At 39.3% G+C, this 19,979-nt stretch overlaps 1 long non-coding RNA gene across 1 annotated transcript; it reads right to left on the bottom strand.

Annotated features, from left to right (window-relative positions):
- Nucleotides 1-1,669: 1,669 nt before the first annotated feature.
- LOC134737752 (uncharacterized) lies at nt 1,670-19,764 on the bottom strand. Its single transcript, XR_010122965.1, has 3 exons — nt 19,467-19,764; nt 5,560-5,783; nt 1,670-4,697 (listed from the first exon to the last, which is right to left on the bottom strand). It is a non-coding gene; the product is annotated as an uncharacterized LOC134737752 (long non-coding RNA).
- Nucleotides 19,765-19,979: the final 215 nt, after the last annotated feature.

Raw genomic sequence — 19,979 nt, 5'->3', positions numbered from 1 at the left:
AAGCAGAGAAAGCAAGTGTCTTTAAATAAAGTGGGAGAGGTGGGGCAAAGATGCACCAGGAGAGGATAACTAAATGGATAAGACCCTTTCCTCCAAGGGACCTCAGCCTGAACCTTTGAAAAAAAATTCCTAAATAAGGGAAGAAAGAAGATACACAGACACAGTGTCATTTCAGGAGGAGCCATTGTATTTCTGTGGAAAGCCAACTTTGCAGAAGGTTAATAACACAAATGAAACTGTGGCTGCAGTAGCTCTCAGAGGAGGCACAGAAAGTCTTTCATCAATCCTTTGGACTATAGGAACTACGGGAGCTTGGTCCTGCCACAGAAAGATAAAGTGCCTCACACCTAAGGTTGGCAGAAGGAGCTGGACAAGGCTCTTCTGGTGAACTAAGCAGTATCTGAATACACACAGAGAAAGAAAACAACGATTCAGTGTTCTTCTCAAGTCATCTGTTGACTGATGTCCTTAGCGGGTGGGGATGGGGGTTGGGGGTTGGGGGTGGTCTATTAAAGCACAGATAGATTTGATTAATCACTGCTGGCTACACCACCATAGGGCTGTTTGGAGCAGATTTCCCACCTTTTTTTTTTTTTTTTAACAGGAATAAAACAGTAATACCATAGAACACAACAGAAGGCATACTTGCTGATGCTTTGGGGGAGTGTGGGGGAAATATAATTAACCAGAAATCTTCTCCACAAAGGTAGCAGAGAAACAAACCACCTTTATTGTTAGTTTTCTTTTAAGTTTACCCTTCACAGCTCTTATGCAAGCCACTTTTATTATTGAATAACCATAAACCAGGATGTGATGGGTCTCACAGGCAATTGCCAAGAGATTCCAAAGACAGAAAGGAATCTCATCCCCTTATACAGGCAAGCAGATACACCCCAGTGCATATGTGTTCTCAAGATTAACAATCACTAGTCCTCAAGTTAGAGGACTCGACAACACCTTTTGTCACACAGAGTTTGTCCTAACTTTATTTTGGTAATTGGGGAGACCACCTGTGTTGGCTTTATTTGGAGAAAAGCAAACTTCCCATATCTTTATGACAGAAGGTAGTTTTGCAAATTGGAGCAAGGAGCCCACCAAGTTAGGCTCTTACCTTCCCCAGGAACTTGGAGATAGGGACACTATCTTCCATGATGTTTGCATTTCAAAAAGATGACTCCCAGGCCCTGGAGGAAACATTCCTGAGTTGAGAAACTTATTTAGCCATAGAGATTTATACACATTTGAAAAGAATAGAAAAAGAAATTCTGAAAAGAAAGAGGGGAGATATTTTCTCTTATTCTCAACAGGAAGAGTTAAGCCTCTTATTTTTAATTTGTATTTGCCCTTACAATCACCTCCCTGTGTTACTACAAAAATCACATTACAATCTCCTAATTATTTGTACCTTTTTCTGGGCAACTTGCAGTTGCCTGAAAATTCAGCAAGTCTATAGTAAAATGCAAACAATGCAATTACCAGAATCACAGTATGATGAATTTTAAAATTCAGTATAATATTTGCCTTGGAGGAATAACCTTTAAATATAACAGGCATTCACTTTTGTTTATTCATCTGTACTGGAATTGGAGAGAACTTGCATCCCAATGTGAATGTAGTGACATTAAAGCTGTCTTTTGCAGTTTCTGTTTGTCTATTCATTAGATGTCTTTCTACATCATCCTTCCAATCAAACCAGTTAACTTTTCTTGGTGTCAAATTTAGAGCTTGAGTGTCTGGATGCATATTTATTACTTTCATTATTATTGAACAGTACAGTGAAAATGACCCCACTTACACTCTGCTAAAAATGAAATTGTTGGACTTGTAAGTCCAGATCATGTTCGTCCTGGGAGCATAATTTAAAGCTAATTGGTGATGTGGGGTTATGGGAACATTTACTGGGAGTGCAGAAGAAAAAAGAAGTGCAACAAATAATACTGTTTGTTTTCTAATAAATATAATTCTTAAAGTAATTGGAATAACCACCGTCATGAACAGAACAGCCAGGCAGCCTATAGGAATAGTAATACATTTTCTAGAATACTTCTTTTCAGTTGAGTAGAAAACTTCAGTTTTAGGTCCTTTTTAGAAAGCACAGTCTAGCTGTCCTGTGGTGCTAGCTTCACATAGGAAGCCTGGATTCAGCAGTTTGCCTTTTGCACTGATAGCCTTATGGGTCATCGGCAGCACTTTAAAGGGTCCCTCCCAGCATGGTGACAGCCCACTTTTATGTAGATGAAGTCTCCTAGTCCAGAGGGGTGGCAGATTTCCTCTGGCAGGTCTTTCCAGATCTTTCTGACTTTGTCTCAGGGTTTCTGGGGAGAAGAGAGAAGCTTGTTAAAGTACTGAATACAATTATGAAAGGATTCAATAAGTTAGGTATATCATATGGCCTCAGACTCAAACTCATAGGCTCCCCAAATATAAGTCCAAAGAAGAGATTCCATGTTTGTTGCAGGGGTTATTCTATTTTTTAAATTCTAATTTGTAATAAGGCTAATTGATAAGGCTCTAGGTCAATTTAATCTGATAGATTGCTGAATCTTATCCAAGGAATGTTTGGTTTTGATTTTTGGTTTGCTTTTTTTGCATTTATTTGCTCTGCTTGTGCAGAAGACTGGAACTTTTAGAGATCTGTAAACATTTGCATAATTTCTGGACAAGAGTAAAAGTAAAATGACTTCCTCTGATTCAATATGCTTTAGTATCCCAAAAGTAGGAATTATGTGTAATAGGAGAGCCTTTATCACTGCCTGAGCATCAGCTTTGGAAGAGGAAAAGACCTCAGGCCATCTAGACTTTACACACACCATAGGTAGACAAAAGCACCATCTGTAGGCATTAACTCTATGAAATCAAATGCCACCAGGTTCCTGGTAAAGCTGGCCAGGGAGAACTTCTTGGGCTTACCTTGGGAGTGGCCTGTATAGAATTCTGCTGACAAAGAGCACATCTCTTTTCCATACGTTTTGAATACTTTTCCCTTTTTGGTAGGTACAGAAAGAATTTAGTGTCTTTAAATTCCCTCTTTTATTCAGGTGATTTTGTTGATGACACAACAATACTAACCAAACAAATGCGTACTGTGGCATAGGAATTAGTTTGCTAGGTAGTTTCCATAGTCGGTCAAATTTCATTTAGCCCCTTTTATAATCCTTTTGTCTCTTTTCTTTTACAAAGGATTGTTTTAAAAATGAACAAACGTTTCTCATTGTGTTAAAAACTTTTTAAGTTTGGAGATTGCTGTGTTTTAACAGCAGCTTTTGAAGATCTGCTAGCAAAATGAACTACCGATACCTGAGCAGGCAGTTGTAAAACTCCTAATAAATCAGCTACCAATTGGATAGGAGGTTTTTTTTAGTTCTATTCCCTCTATTTAAAAAATTTTTTGCTCTGTTGCATGACAGACATCAAACACATAGTTACTGTCAGTGTGACTATACATACACAAACACACATATATATATATGTGTGTATACATATATATGTGCATATATATACATACTTTAAGTCTGGTTAAAATAGAAACTTTAGACAAATTAAATTGATTAATTAATTAACAGTTTAATTGAGCAAAGCATGATTTAGGAGTCAGACAGCCCCCAGAACCACGATAGGTACAGAGTGACTCTGGCACTGCCATGTGGTCAGGGAGGATTTCTAAACAGAAAAAGGAAAGTGAACAGAAAACAGAAATGAGGTACAGAAATAGCCAGATTAGTTACAGCTCGGTGTTTGCTTTATTTGAACATGGTGTGAACAGTTGGCTACCTGTGATTGACTGAAACTCGGCTGCTGTAATTGGCTAAGATTCAGCTATTTGTTACAAGAGTAGGTTATAGTCTCTTTACACATCCAGTTAGGTTACAGTTCACTATATATGAAGAAACTTTTAGACCAAATCTAAATATGTAAGGAGGCAGCTTTAGGTCAAACTTAATTTAACAAATCCTCTCTTTAGGCGATTGATGTCACTCTGTCGCTATCATAAATGTTCTTATTTGGACTCAAATCCCACTGGGAAATAGCAAAGCAGTGGAATTTGTAAGGTGGGAACAAGGACTTCAGGTTAATTTTCTGTAAGGGTTACACCAGAAAGGGCTTTCTCTCTCTTTCTCTCTCTCTCTCTCTCTTTCTTTTTGATAAGGAGTTTCACTCTGTCGCCCAGGCTGGAGTGCAGTGGCGCGATCTCGACTTGCTGCAACCTCCACCTCCCGGGTTCAAGTGATTCTCCTGCCTCAGCTTCCCGAGTAGCTGGGATTACAGGTGACTGCCACCATGCCCAGCTAATCTTTTACTTTTAGTAGAGATGGGGTTTTGCTCTGTTGCCTACGCTGGTCTTGAACTCCTGGGCTCAAGCAAAAAGTGCTGGGATTACAGGCATAAGCCGCCGCACCGGGCCAGAAGGGGCTTTCTTATGCTGGAGTCTCCTGTTTCAGGACAGAGAGGGAAAAAAAACCAATCATAGTCTGCTTTGGGATCTATCTGCTTCCATAGTTTCAAGTTTCAAGTTTCAAGTTTCAGTTTGATTATGTCACATTTAGCATGAGTGACTCCATGGACCAAAGATTCTATTGCTGCAGTGTAGGTGGCAAGGGCAGTCTTTTTCTGATGTTTTTAGAAGGCTCAGTCTCCAGGTTCTAGATCATAAAGGGTTTCATTGTCTTCGTTAGTGCATCATGAAAAGCTTCCTTCATCTGGAAAAAACAAATGCACTTTGGCATTATGCATTAAAGATTTGCAGCATTTAGTCATTTCAGAGTTTAGGAGCAGAGGATACATGAGGTCCTATTATTAGGGGCATAAACTTTTCAGTGACTATTTCATAAGGGGTCAACTTATATTTTCCATTGAAAGTGGATCTAATTGTAATCAATCTGCAATACCATTGACCAAGGCAATCCAGCCGATTCAATTAGCTTTGTCTAATGCTGTTGTATCTATAAACTTTATTTAATTGTTTTACAACTTGTCCAGTGAAACAAATACCTCTATCACTGGAGATTTCTCCAGAATGCCCCATGAGGGAAACACATTTCCTAATAACCTCTTAGCCACTGTTACACCATCAGCCTTCTTGCATGAAAAAGCTTTTAAACATCTAGAAAACATGCACTCAAAATGGCAGAGAAATAAAATCCCTCTATAAATGTCCAAATGGCACATCAGGTAGCAAAAACCTGAAGTTTCTATTGTCTTCCATATATATAAATTGCAGAGCTTTTAATAGTGGAGGCTTTAAGGATGCAGGAGGGACCATGTAGTTATCCAGGTTCTCCATGAGTCCACATTTAACAACTAATTTATAACCTCATAAACACCAATTTTGTTTCTCCAATACAGGTGCATAGCACTGTTTATTAGATGAGTTATCAGAGGTAATTTGGCTTGGACTATGGAGTTTATTGAAACTGCAGATCTTAACAATTTCATTATTGGCTTATCTAGCATGAAAATCTGGCAAAGTATTTCCTTGGTATTCAATTAATTCTTGTCTTGCTTGGATTAGCAGTTTTATAAACCAGTCAGTCTCTTCATTAGAATTCTGGGAATTCTTACCTAGTGCAAATGATGTCAGGGTCCTTTCTATCCTTTCCATGAACGTTTTAGGAGGCGCAATACTTTAGCAATTTACTTGCTTCTGAAGAGCTTTCAGAAAATGCATCAGGGCTGGGCACGGTGGCTCACACCTGTAATCCCAGCGCTTTGGGAGGCTGAAATGGGTGGATCTCTTGAACCCAGGAGTTCAAGATCAGCCTGGGCAACATAGTGAGGCCTCGTCTCTAAAAAAAAAAAAAAAAATGGAGAAAGAAAAAAGAAAATGCATCAGAATTAAGCAGTTAACTGTGGAAACAACTTAAAATAGTCATGGTTAAAGACAAAATTGACAAATAAATTTGGTTATTTCTGTTGCATAATAACCATAATTATAACCAATAACATAACAAGGCATATCAGAATTTTAGGAATCTCTTATAATTTTGAAACATGCATTAATAACATAGCCATAAAAATATAACTTGAAGGTTAAACATTATTTCTTATTTGACAATGTTTCTCATGTAATTTAACATATCAAATAAGCCTGTTTATTATCCCTGTTTTGGATGCTGCAGGGACCCACTGTAGCATCCCAAAGTTAGTGTGAGGTCAAAATGACTTAATTTTGAATCTGAAATTTGAATTTCGTAAGCCTGTCAAATACATCAAAAATTTAAAACACTTAATCAAAGTAATATCACATGTCACTATAAAATAATAGTCATTCATTTAGTCAAAGTGATAATTAAAAGATTCTAAAAGCAAAAACCTTTACTCTGATAGAGAGGAGGCTCAGTTTTCCAAATAATCTGAAGGCCTAATAAAGACAGCATAAGATAGAATCTGTCTCTCTTCTTTTCCCCTTTTCTTTTTTGCAGTTTCCTCAAAAGGTGAACAAAAATATTTTACTGACTCTTATTCGTACTACATAAAATTCTTCTTTAAGAGAAACCAAATTTTACTATTGTATTAGTGTATTATCAACACTAAAGTTAATTTGACTAAAACCTTACAAACAAATTCATCCAACCTCAGGCAGCTTTTGAACATACAATATAAGATTTTCATAAATCTTTTTTAGCCTCTCACAAACTTTTTCTATTTTTTCTTTCCCCAAATTTTTATACCCATGTAGTTTTATCTATATCATATTTTATTCCTTCAATTTGAAACAAATTTGAAATAACTTCTAAACTAGACAAAATTATTTTTTTCAACATATACACATCTTCATGCCTTTACAAATTTCCTCACTAAAAACATATCTTCCTCTTTAAAAAAAATACATTCTGTATATTATATCTGGTAGTTTTATTTACATATATTAACTTTAATTTTAACTCTTAATAACCCTAATTTCTAGTGAAAACCTAGGAAGTAATTTTGAACTGTTTTATATCAGTATTTGTAGATGAAAATCATTTCCTAATGTTTTAAGAAAGATGTTTCTTCAGTTTTTCTTGTTTATTAACAGATCTAAATATATTTAGCTCCTCTATACTATGTAAAAATAAGATGCCAAGATATATAAACTTAAACTTAGGTTAAATAATTAATGTTTCAATATTTTAACTTACTTAGAAATAACTCAAACATTTTATGACTATCTATTGGTTAATTTAACAGATTAAAGATTTTTAATTACTGAAAAGAATTTTTAAATTATGACATAGGTACCCTCCTTAATATCTTCTCTAATCATCCTGGGTCCTAAGTACCCATGTGGCACCCAAGGCAGTTCTGTAGTGAACGGCTCATCTGGGTCTTGAATTTACATACCAGGTATAGAGTTCAGGATAGATGACAACTGTGAAGATGACACCTGGAGGATCAAACCCCTCCTGGCATGGCCAGCTGGCAACAATGTTTCAGGGAGAATGTGCCATTGGAGGCTGGCTCTGCTTTGCAGATAGTGGTCCAGGCACTGAGGACATATTCCTAGGCCTCACCATGGTCACCTTGTTACCAGCAGTGAATCCATGTGGGTCTGCATCAACCTCAATTCTTGCCTCCTCAGAAGAAAGAATTTGACTCAAGGGCATAAGGCAGAAGGAGAGACAGAGGCAAGTTTTAAAGCAGGAGTGAAGTTTATTAAAAAGCTTTACAGCAGGAACAAAAGGAAATAAAATACATTTGGAAATACTTGACCCTCTCTATTTGGAAAAGGGCCAAGCAGATAACTTGAGAGATCAAGTGCATGATTTGACCTTTGACTTGGGGTTTTATGTGTTGGCATACTTCTGGGGTCTTGCATCCCTTCTTCTGTTATTCTTCCTTTAGGGTGGCTGTCCACATGAGCAGTGGCACTGCTAGCACTTGGAAGAGGAGCATGTGCAGTGTGTTTACTGGAGATATATGCATGCTCACCTGAGGCATTCTTCCCTTACCAAATGTCCCTAGAAGGTCATACAACAGTTAAACTCTGCCATTTTGCCTCTTAATGCACGCCCAACTCCTGAGATCTTATCAGGAAGCTGCTGATCACCAGTTTCAGGTTTTTCTATCTATAGACTGCCTTTCCTTGGCACTGGCTGCAACCAATTAGTATTTTAGAGAGACAGTTAACAACCACCTGACCATCACTTGATAGTCACCTGACATTCCTGGTTGGGGGAGGGAGTGCTCTCCTGCTCTGCTCATATCTTACTAGCAACCTATTGTAACAACCTGTCCAGATCCCAGAATCCAGAGGCTCAAAATAAAAAAACAAGCTCACAGTAAGACATATACAAGGCTTCAGTGTAGCCCAGCATCCGTGCCTTACAGCTTTAGCTAAAAGACAAATTAAGCAAATGTCAGATACCAGTTTCATAACTTTAAAACATGTGATGGAGACAACATAAACCTGTCTGACCAGTAGATCCAGGCAAAAATGTCTGAATTATATTTAACTGACAATTCTGAGGCCACTTCTATTTTATTTTACCAATAATTTTTAAACTAGTTTTCTAAATCAAATATTATTACACACACATAACACATATAGACATACAGACACACATGACAGAAGCAAATTTTATAGCTTTCATAAAGATTCTCATTTGCCAGCTCTCAAATAGTTTTTTTATTTTCCCCATTGTGACAATCAATCTTCCAATTATCTGTTCCATTGTTCTAAGCAATCGTTAGCTAGGCAACCCTAAATTTGCATTTCTAATAGGATGACTCTTAAGTAAAATAAGGTAGGAAATGTATATCTCAAAAATCAGAGAACTGAGACTTCAGACCTAAATATTGTACAATAATTTGCCTAAACCAAGGAATCAGGATGTAGGCAAAGGCCTAATTAAGACAAGATGGGAAGAAAAAGCACCTTAAACAAAGGTAAGATTTGTTATATAAATTTAAACCAATGATAAGAGTTTCTAGTGACTCAGTCCTGCCTCTTTTCCAAGTGCACAGAGGCAGGCACTCTTACAAATGAAGATTTCCTTTATAGATGTAAATTTCATTTACAAAAGCATTTCAAAGCAGGCAGCTAAATGTCAGAAAGGTATATTTTGGAGAATGATTTAGTTCAATAGGCAGGTTTTTTTTTTTTTTTTTTTAACTTAGCTACTGTTTCTTCACTAAAATTACTAAGTTCAGGGTGGAGTACATTGAGAAATAGGGCAAAGAAAGCATTCTGTACGTCTGGACTCAGCACGAATAGCTATGAAAAGGCAAGTCTACTTTACCTGAGGCCCTACCTTTTATAAACCCTTTATCCAGGATAGCTTTCTTTTTACCTTTGGGGGTGGAATAATTATTAAGTCAAAATGTTAGCAGATTTCATTTTTCCTATCAATTCATTGCCTAAGATTTTTATTTGCCTTTTATAAAGGTCTTTTAAAAGAGGTAATAAAAACATGGCCAAACAGGAACAGCTCCGGTCTACAGCTCCCAGCGTGAACGACGCAGAAGACAGGTGATTTCTGTATTTCCATCTGAGGTACCGGTTTCATCTCACTAGGGAGTGCCAGACAGTGGGCACAGGACAGTGGGGGCAGTGCACCATGCACCAGCCGAAGCAGGGCGAGGCATTGCCTCACTCGGGAAGCGCAAGGGATCAGGGAGTTCCCTTTCCTGGTCAAGGAAATGGGTGACAGATGGCACCTGGAAAATCGGGCCACTCCCACCCCAATACTGCGCTTTTCCGACAGGCTTGGGAAATGGCGCACCAGGAGATTATATCCCCCACCTGGCTCGGAGGGTCCTACGCCCACGGAGACTCGCTGATTGCTAGCACAGCAGTCTGAGATCAAACTGCAAGGAGGCAGCGAGGCTTGGGGAGGGGTGCCAGGCATTGCCCAGGCTCACTTAGGTAAACAAAGCAGCCAGGAAGCTCGAACTGGGTGGAGCTCACCACAGCTCAAGGAGGCCTGCTTGCCTCTGTAGGCTCTACCTCTGGGGGAAGGGCACAGACAAACAAAAAAGACAGCAGTAACCTCTGCAGACTTAAATGTCCCTGTCTGACAGCTTTGAGGAGAGCAGTGGTTCTCCCAGCATGCAGCTGGAGATCTGAGAACGGGCAGACTGCCTCCTCAAGTGGGTCCCTGACCCCTGACCCCCGAGCAGCCCAACTGGGAGGCACCCCCCAGTAGGGGCAGACTGACACCTCACACGGCCGGGTACTCCTCTGAGACAAAACTTCCAGAGGAACAAGCAGACAGCAGCATTTGCAGATCACGAAAATCCGCGGTTCTGCAGACACCGCTGCTGATACCCAGGCAAACAGGGTCTGGAGTGGACCTCTAGCAAACTCCAACAGAACTGCAGCTGACGGTCCTGTCTGTTAGAAGGAAAACTAACAAACAGAAAGGACATCCACACCAAAAACCCATCTGTACATCACCATCATCAAAGACCAAAAGTAGTTAAAACCACAAAGATGGGGAAAAAACAGAGCAGAAAAACTGGAAACTCTAAAAAGCAGAGCTCCTCTCCTCCTCCAAAGGAACGCAGTTCCTCACCAGCAATGGAACAAAGCTGGATAGAGAATGACTTTGATGAGTTGAGAGAAGAAGGCTTCAGATGATCAAACTATTCCGAGCTACAGGAGGAAATTCAAACCAAAGGCAAAGAAGTTGAAAACTTTGAAAAAACTTTAGATGAATGTATAACTAGAATAACCAATACAGAGAAGTGCTTAAAGGAGCTGATGGAGCTGAAAGCCAAGGCTCGAGAACTACATGAAGAATGCAGAAGCCTCAGGAGCTGATGCGACCAACTGGAAGAAAGGGTATCAGTGATGGAAGATAAAATGAATGAAATGAAGTGAGAAGGGAAGTTTAGAGAAAAAAGAATAAAAAGAAATGAACAAAGCCTCCAAGAAATATGGGACTATGTGAAAAGACCAAATCTACGTCTGATTGGTGTACCTGAAAGTGACAGGGAGAATGGAACCAAGTTGGAAAACACTCTGCAGGATATTATCCAGGAGAACTTCCCCAATCTAGCAAGGCAGGCCAACATTCAGATTCAGGAAATACAGAGAACACCACAAAGATACTCCTCGAGAAGAGCAACTCCAAGACACATCATTGTCAGATTCACCAAAGTTGAAATGAAGGAAAAAATGTTAAGGGCAGCCAGAGAGAAAGGTCGGGTTACCCACAAAGGGAAGTCCATCAGACTAACACCTGATCTCTCGGCAGAAACTCTACAAGCCAGAAGAGAGTGGGGGCCAATATTCAACATGCTTAAAGAAAAGAATTTTCAACCCAGAATTTCATATCCAGCCAAACTAAGCTTCATAAGTGAAGGAGAAATAAAATATTTTACAGACAAGCAAATGCTGAGAGATTTTGTCACCACCAGGCCTGCCCTAAAAGACCTCCTGAAGGAAGCACTAAACATGGAAAGGAACAACCGGTACCAGCCACTGCAAAATCATGCCAAAATGTAAAGACCATCAAGACTAGGAAGACACTGCATCAACTAACGAGCAAAATAACCAGCTAACATCATAATGACAGGATCAAAATCACACATAACAATATTAACTTTAAATGTAAATGGACTAAATGCTCCAATTAAAAGACACAGACTGGCAAATTGGATAAAGAGTCAAGACCTATCAGTGTGCTGTATTCAGGAAACCCATCTCACGTACAGAGACACACATAGGCTCAAAATAAAAGGATGGAGGAAGATCTACCAAGCAAATGGAAAACAAAGAAAGGCAGGGGTTGCAATCCTAGTCTCTGATAAAACAGACTTTAAACCAACAAAGATCAAAAGAGACAAAGAAGGCCATTACATAATGGTAAAGGGATCAATACAATAAGAAAACTAACTATCCTAAATATATATGCACCCAATACAGGAGCACCCAGATTCATAAAGCAAGTCCTGAGTGACCTACAAAGAGACTTAGACTCCCACACAATAATAATGGGAGACTTTAACACCCCACTGTCAACATTAGACAGATCAATGAGACAGAAAGTTAACAAGGATACCCAGGAATTGAACTCAGCTCTGCACCAAGCGGACCTAATAGACATCTACAGAACTCTCCACTCCAAATCAACAGAATATACATTTTTTTCAGCACCACACCACACCTATTCCAAAATTGACCACATAGTTGGAAGTAAAACTCTCCTCAGCAAATGTAAAAGAACAGAAATTATAACAAACTGTCTCTCAGACCACAGTGCAATCAAACTAGAACTCAGGATTAAGAAACTCACTCAAAACCGCTCAACTACATGGAAACTAAACAACCTGCTCCTGAATGACTACTGGGTACATAACGAAATAAAGGTAGAAATAAAGATGTTCTTTGAAACCAGTGAGAAGAAAGACACAACGTACCAGAATCTCTGCGACACATTCAAAGCAGTGTGTAGAGGGAAATTTATAGCACTAAATGCCCACAAGAGAAAGCAGGAAAGATCCAAAATTCACACCCTAACATCACAATTAAAAGAACTAGAAAAGCAAGAACAAACACATTCAAAAGCTAGCAGAAGGCAAGAAATAACTAAAATCAGAGCAGAACTGAAGGAAATAGAGACACAAAAAACCCTTCAAAAAATTAATGAATCCAGGATCTGGTTTTTTGAAAGGATCAACAAAATTGATAGACTGCTAGCAAGACTAATAAAGAAGAAAAGACAGAAGAATCAAATAGACGCAATAAAAAATGATAAAGGGGATATCACCACTGATCCCACAGAAATACAAACTACCATCAGAGAATACTACAAACACCTCTACGCAAATAAACTAGAAAATCTAGAAGAAATGGATAAACTCCTCGACACACTCTCCCAAGACTAAACCAGGAAGAAGTTGAATCTCTGAATAGACCAATAACAGGATCTGAAATTGTAGCAATAATCAATAGCTTACCAACCAAAAAGAGTCCAGAACCAGATGGATTCACAGCTGAATTCTACCAGAGGTACAAGGAGGAACTGGTACCATTCCTTCTGAAACTATTCCAATCAATAGAAAAAGACGGAATCCTCCCTAACTCATTTTATGAGGCCAGCATCATCCTGATACCAAAGCTGGGCAGAGACACAACAAAAAAAGAGAATTTTAGACCAATATGCTTGATGAACATTGATGCAAAAATCCTCAATAAAATACTGGCAAACCGAATCCAGCAGCACATCAAAAAGCTTATCCACCATGATCAAGTGGGCTTCATCCCTGGGATGCAAGGCTGGTTCAATATACACAAATCAATAAACGTAATCCAGCATATAAACAGAACCGAAGACAAAAACCACATGATTATCTCAATAGATGCAGAAAAGGCCTTTGACAAAATTCAACAACCTTCATGCTAAAAGCTCTCAATAAATTAGGTATTGATGGGACATATCTCAAAATAATAAGAGCTATCTATGACAAACCCACAGTCAATATCATACTGAATGGGCAAAAACTGGAAGCATTCCCTTTGAAAACTGGCACAAGACAGGGATGCCCTCTCTCACCACTCCTATTCAACATAGTGTTGGAAGTTCTGGCCAGGGCAATTAGGCAGGAGAAGGAAATAAAGGGTACTCAATTAGGAAAAGAGGAAATCAAATTGTCCCTGTTTGCAGATGACATGATTTTATATCTAGAAAACCCCATTGTCTCAGCCAAAAATCTTAAGCTGATAAGCAACTTCAGCAAAGTCTCGGGATACAAAATCAATGTACAAATATCACAAGCATTCTTATACACCAATAACAGACAAACAGAGAGCCAAATCATGAGTGAACTCCCATTCACAATTGCTTCAAAGAGAATAAAATACTTAGGAATCCAACTTACAAGGGATGTGAAGGACCTCTTCAAGGAGAACTATAAACCACTGCTCAACGAAATAAAAGAGGATACAAACAAACAGAAGAACATTCCATGCTCATGGGTAGGAAGAATCAATATCGTGAAAATGGCCATACTGCCCAATGTAATTTATAGATTCAATGCCATCCCCATCAAGCTACCAATGACTTTCTTCACAGAATTGAAAAAAACTACTTTAAAGTTCATATGGAACCAAAAAAGAGCCCGCATCACCAAGTCAATCAAAGAACAAAGCTGGAGGCATCATGCTACCTGACTTCAAACTATACTACAAGGCTACAGTAACCAAAGCAGCATGCTACTGGTACCAAAACAGAGATATAGACCAATGGAACAGAACAGAGCCCTCAGAAATAACGCCACATGTCTACAACTATCTGATCTTTGACAAACCTGAGAAAAACAAGCAATGGGGAAAGGATTCCCTATTTAATAAATGGTGCTGGGAAAACTGGCTGGCCATATGTAGAAAGCTGAAAATGGATCCCTTCCTTACACCTTATACAAAAATTAATTCAAGATGGGTTAAAGACTTAAATGTTAGACCTCAAACCATAAAAACTCTAGAAGAAAACCTAGGCATTACCATTCAGGACATAGGCATGGGCAAGGACTTCACGTCTAAAACACCAAAAGCAATGGCAACAAAAGCCAAAATTGACAAATGGGATCTAATTAAACTAAAGAGCTTCTGCACAGCAAAAGAAACTACCATCAGAGTGAACAGGCAACCTACAAAATGGGAGAAAATTTCCGCAACCTACTCATCTGACAAAGGGCTAATATCCAGAATCTACAATGAATTCCAACAAATTGACAAGAAAAAAACAAACAACCCCATCAAAAAGTGGGCGAAGGACATGAACAGACACTTCTCAAAAGAAGACATTTATGCAGCCAAAAAACACATGAAAAAATGCTCATCATCACTGGCCATCAGAGAAATGCAAATCAAAACCACAATGAGATACCATCTCACACCAGTTAGAATGGCAATCATTAAAAAGTCAGGAAACAACAGGTGCTGGAGAGGATGTGGAGAAATAGGAACACTTTTACACTGTTGGTGGGACTGTAAATTAGTTCAACCATTGTGGAAGTTAGTGTGGTGTTTCCTCGGGGATCTAGAACTAGAAATACCGTTTGACCCAGCCATCCCATTACTGGGTATATACCCAAAGGACTATAAATCGTGCTGCTATAAAGACACATGCACACGTATGTTTATTGCGGCACTATTCAGAATAGCAAAGACTTGGAACCAACCCAAATGTCCAACAATGATAGACTGGATTAAGAAAATGTGGCACACATACACCATGGAATACTATGCAGCCATAAAAAATGATGAGTTCATGTCCTTTGTAGGGACATGGATGAAATTGGAAGTCATCATTCTCAGTAAACTATCGCAAGGACAAAAAACCAAACACTGCATGTTCTCACTCATAGATGGGAATTGAACAATGAGAACACATGGACACAGGAAGGGGAACATCACACTCTGGGGACTGTTGTGGGGTGGGGAGAGGGGGGAGGGATAGCATTAGGAGATATACCTAATGCTATATGGCGAGTTAATGGGTGCAGCACATCAGCATGGCACATGTATACATATGTAACTAACCTGCACATTGTGCACATGTACCCTAAAACTTAAAGTATAATAATAATAATAATTAAAAAAAGGTAATAAAAACATCGAAATCTTTTTAGAAGCTTCTACACATAAATAGGCATCCCTGGGTTAGCCTAGTTTGGGAGCTTTCATTTTTAAATGCCCTTTTTAAACTGCAATGTTTTTCATTTGGAACATTCCACTGTAATTTTAAAATATCTTTAGTAACATTTCACCATTTTTGTAAGCATTTGCTGTTTCTAGGGCCTAATACTTACACATGTAAATGTAGGCATAGCCAGAAGGGGGAGTATTCAGTTCTTCAGAAATTAAGGATCCCATTTTTACCTTGACCATTTAGATCCCCTTGATCAACTTAGCCAATGAATTTTCCCCTACCTAACAGTGCAAGAAAAACAACAATAACAACAACAACAACCAAGGGGATAGAACACAAAAACTCTGAAAAATTTCTGGAAGCCAAAAATTAGACCCCCTGCAGTATTGCGATTTACTGACTGTTCCTGTCTGACACGGTCAGATAGCCAAGACAGCTAACTGGATGCAAGCAGTTAATTATCAGATCCAATCTGATCCTAGAACCAGTACAGATTTTGTTGTAAACTTCAGAACACAGTTTGGATAAAAATGTGCTCTAACAAGCTCAGGTAGCTCAAAACACAAATCCATGTAGCTACAGAATCCAAGAGAGCTTACCCATGATTCATAGTTGCTGTGAGAAAACAATGAACACAATGGGGCCAGCAGGTACCTTGCTTGGTTACTTGATGCTCCTGGGGGTCACTAGAAGCTCTATTTCAGATTCTACTTCTGACACCATCTATTAAAAGAAAACCTTTGGACAAATGAACAGAGCTTAATTGAGCAAAGGACTATTTGTGAATCAGGCAGTCCCCAGAACGAGAATATGTTCAGAGCGACGCTGGTGCTGCCGTGTGGTTGGAGAGGATTTACAGACAGAAAAAGGAAAGTGATGTACACAAAATGCAAGTGAGGTGCAGAAGCAGCCAAACTGCTTACAGTTTGGCATTTGCTTTATTTGAACACAGTTTGAATAGTTGGTCACCTGTGAGTGGTTGAAGTATGGCTGCTGTGATGGGCTGAGACTCAGCTTCTTGTCCCAAGAGTAGGTTATAGTCTGTTTACACATCCAGTTAGGTTACAGTTCACTATGTATAGAAAAGCCTTTAGGCTGCACGTAAAATCTGTAAAAAGGCAGCTTTAGGTAAAACTTAATTTACCAGTCCATAACCAAGAAATGGAGCTCTAGTAACTGCTGTTAACTCAGCTGCTTGTGCTGATTTAATTCCAGACAAAAACATAAGCTTCCAAAATTTCATGAGAAGTCACCACACCACAGGAAGTCTTCAGTCATCCTTTCTTAGCCCAAGACCATGACTCAAATTTGCATTTTGAAACTGGAAGTCTAATAAATCAGGCCAGGGCTTAATATCTTCCATTACCATTGTTCAGTCATGATCATCTATTTAATCAGAATCTCGTAAGAGAGTAGTAGGGTTTAGGAGATTGCACCTCCCAAGTACAATGTTAGGACTACCTAATAATGCTTGCTCACAGTTAGTTCAATGGCACACTGACAAATGCTAGGCTTTATGGACTTGTAAGATTGCTGTCACAGCATGTGGGACATGCAAATAAGTCATGTGACCCAAGGTAAGACTTTGGGCTTTTTCAGTAAGAATGCTGGCTACCTCTTCCTCTTACTGACACCCAGGCATTCTCAGTGCAGTGGCTCCTAGAACTGATAAACTATCGCCCTATAGTTCAATCCCAACTTTTAAGCTAATATTTCACTAGCAGCACCTTTATTTTCATAACAAAATAAGTGGAAAGGTTTTCAAAATTGAGAATCCTCAAGACGAGGGGAGAAGTTATAGCTAATTTCAGTTGTACAAAAGCCTCCTCAGATTTTAAAGACCAGAGAGAGTTATGAGGCAATTGCTCATCGAAGGTTTTGCACACTCAGCAGAAGTTGGGATTCATTGTCTTCAATGCCCTACTAATCCCCAAAATTGTCTCGTTTTTCTATAGAAAGCTGTTTGATATTCAAAATTGGTTGACTCTTAGACTGTAACACTTTACAGTCTTCAGCTGACAATAGATGCTTTAATCCATTTTGTGTTGCTCTTTAGTTTCTGAGGCTACCAGCCAATCATCTACACGTTGATTAATTATAGATTCCTCTGGTGGAACAAATTTCTCTAAGCTTTCCTAAAAATAACCAGAGAAAACAGTAGGGAGGCATTATTTGTAGGAATTATTTGCCACAGATATTGGGCTCTTTTGTGAGTAAAAGCAAAAAACATTTAGACTTGCCCACTAGAGGAACAGAAGAAAAAGCAAAATATAGACTAATCACAGAAAAAAATATTTGTAGATGACAGTACCAAAGTTGGAATAGTTACAGGGTTAGGGACCACAGGAGTTAATGGAACAGTGTTTATTTATGTCTCCAAGATCTCATGCAAATCTGTATATCTCTATGAAACTTACCTTCCTTTTTTTACTAGAAGTATGGTAGTATAACAGGGTGAATGTCCTTTTTAAATTATTCCCTTGCTGGCCAGGCTCAGTGGCTCATGCCTGTAATCCCAGCACTTTGGGAAGCCAAGACAGGCAGATCACCTGAGGCCAAGAGTTTGACACCAGTCTGGCCAATATGGTGAACCCCTGTCTCTACTAAAAATACAAAAATTAGCCAGGCACGGTGGCATGTACCTGTAGTCCCAGCTACTCAGGAGGTTAAGGCACAAGTATCGCTTGAACCCGGGAGGCGGAGGTTGCAGTAAGCTGAGATCACGCCACTGCACTCCAGTCTGGGCAACAGAGCAAGATTCTGTCTCAAAAAATAAATAAATAAATAAATAAATAAATAAAATAATTAGCTTGTTTTCCTTCTTTTTAAATAGAGACAGGTCTCCCTATGTTGCCCAGCCTAGTCTCGAACTTCTGGGCTCAAGTGATCTTCCTGATCCTCCTGCCTCAGCCTCCCAAAATGCTGGGATTACAGGCATGAGCCACCATGCCTGGTCCCTTTTCTTCTATGAGGAACATAGTAACCATTTCAGGTGCTCTTTTGTTCAAGGAGCTTCACCAATAGGCTATCTGGAGTACAAAATATCGTAGCCTTTAATTTGCAGAGTAGGTCTCTCACCAATAGGTTTATAGGAGATACAGGAGAAAGTCAGAATGAAGGTACCTCGGTAAGAGCACCTGTCTGTTTGGGAATCCAAGAGAAAAAGGAATAAATGGAGGCTGATCCAAAGTACCAACAACTTGTACTGATCAGTTGCCAGATGGAAAGCAGGAATTTTCTGAGGAAACTGCAGAATAAGTAGCACCAATATCTACCAGAAAAGCCAAGGATGGATGGGGTTCAGTAAAAGTCCTTGACATAGATGGTTTACCACTTCCCACCTCTGAGATACCCCCAATCTGTCAATTTTGAGCCATTTGCCAACTATTTCCTAGCTGAGGGTTTCATCTTTCTAGGCTTTCCTGACTCTCCTGTCACTGCAATTTTGGTATCCTCCCGAGTCTCTTTCTGTAGTCCTTCCAATGTCCTGGTATTTTGCAATAACAACATTCAGTTTTCTCCTGTTCCTTTGCTATCTTTATACTTTGCCCGGTATAGGGATTATCCTCCTCAGTAATAATTCTCACTGAGTAGCCAACGCAGCAGTCTTTAATCTGTTTTTCTTCTTTGTCTTAACCCTAAACTGAGTAGTGGCTGCTGCTAGGATTTGAATAATAGTCTGTCCTTGCTATCCTAACACCTTTTGCTTAATTTGGGCTTGGCTAGTCAGCAAGAGAGCAGAGACAAAGGTTGCCAAGATTAGGGAGTGATTTTATCTCCTCCTGGGTCCATGCTAGTAAATTCTGAGAAAGCCTCCACAAACTGCTGCTGGAAATCAATGGAGGACTCATTCTTCTTCTAGGTACACCATTGCAACTTCTCCCAGCTTACCTTTAGTGGAAAGCCTTCAAGTACTGCTGCTAGCAATCGCTCTGGATGGATCTCTAACATGCTCAGTTCTGTAGTTGTAGGGAGTGGTAATCAATTTCCTCTGGTCACAGTGCCACCTTAGGTGGTGGATCATCTCCAGGTCCTCAAACAAGCAAAATGGGCTGGTTGCAGGATTCCCCACAAGAGTCAGTGCACATCCCTATGTGCAGGGCTGTAAACTAAAAACAAGCTGTGGAGCATTTCTGCAAACTTTTGTGTATCTTCCCAGGGTACAGGAAAAATCCTTCAGATGGATGATATTGGCAGGGGAGAAGAGCACATAGATGCTTAATGTTTCCTTTGAGCCCAAGGGGCCTGGGGAGCTTCTCAGTGGCCTCAGATTTGCTGGTGATCTGAGTAAAAAGGGCTGGTTTTCTTTGCATTAAAATAGGAAAAAGGGAGGATTATATGGCATCTTGGTTTGTTTTTCCATACTGGTGTTTATGAACCTAATATTTTTTGTTTGTCTTTTTC

Source organism: Pongo pygmaeus, chromosome 1, assembly GCF_028885625.2.
Source record: "Pongo pygmaeus isolate AG05252 chromosome 1, NHGRI_mPonPyg2-v2.0_pri, whole genome shotgun sequence".
In the NCBI taxonomy this organism is placed as follows: Eukaryota; Metazoa; Chordata; class Mammalia; order Primates; family Hominidae; genus Pongo; species Pongo pygmaeus.
Note: the sequence above shows the minus strand (reverse complement) of the source record. Positions and strands in the feature narration are given on the sequence as shown.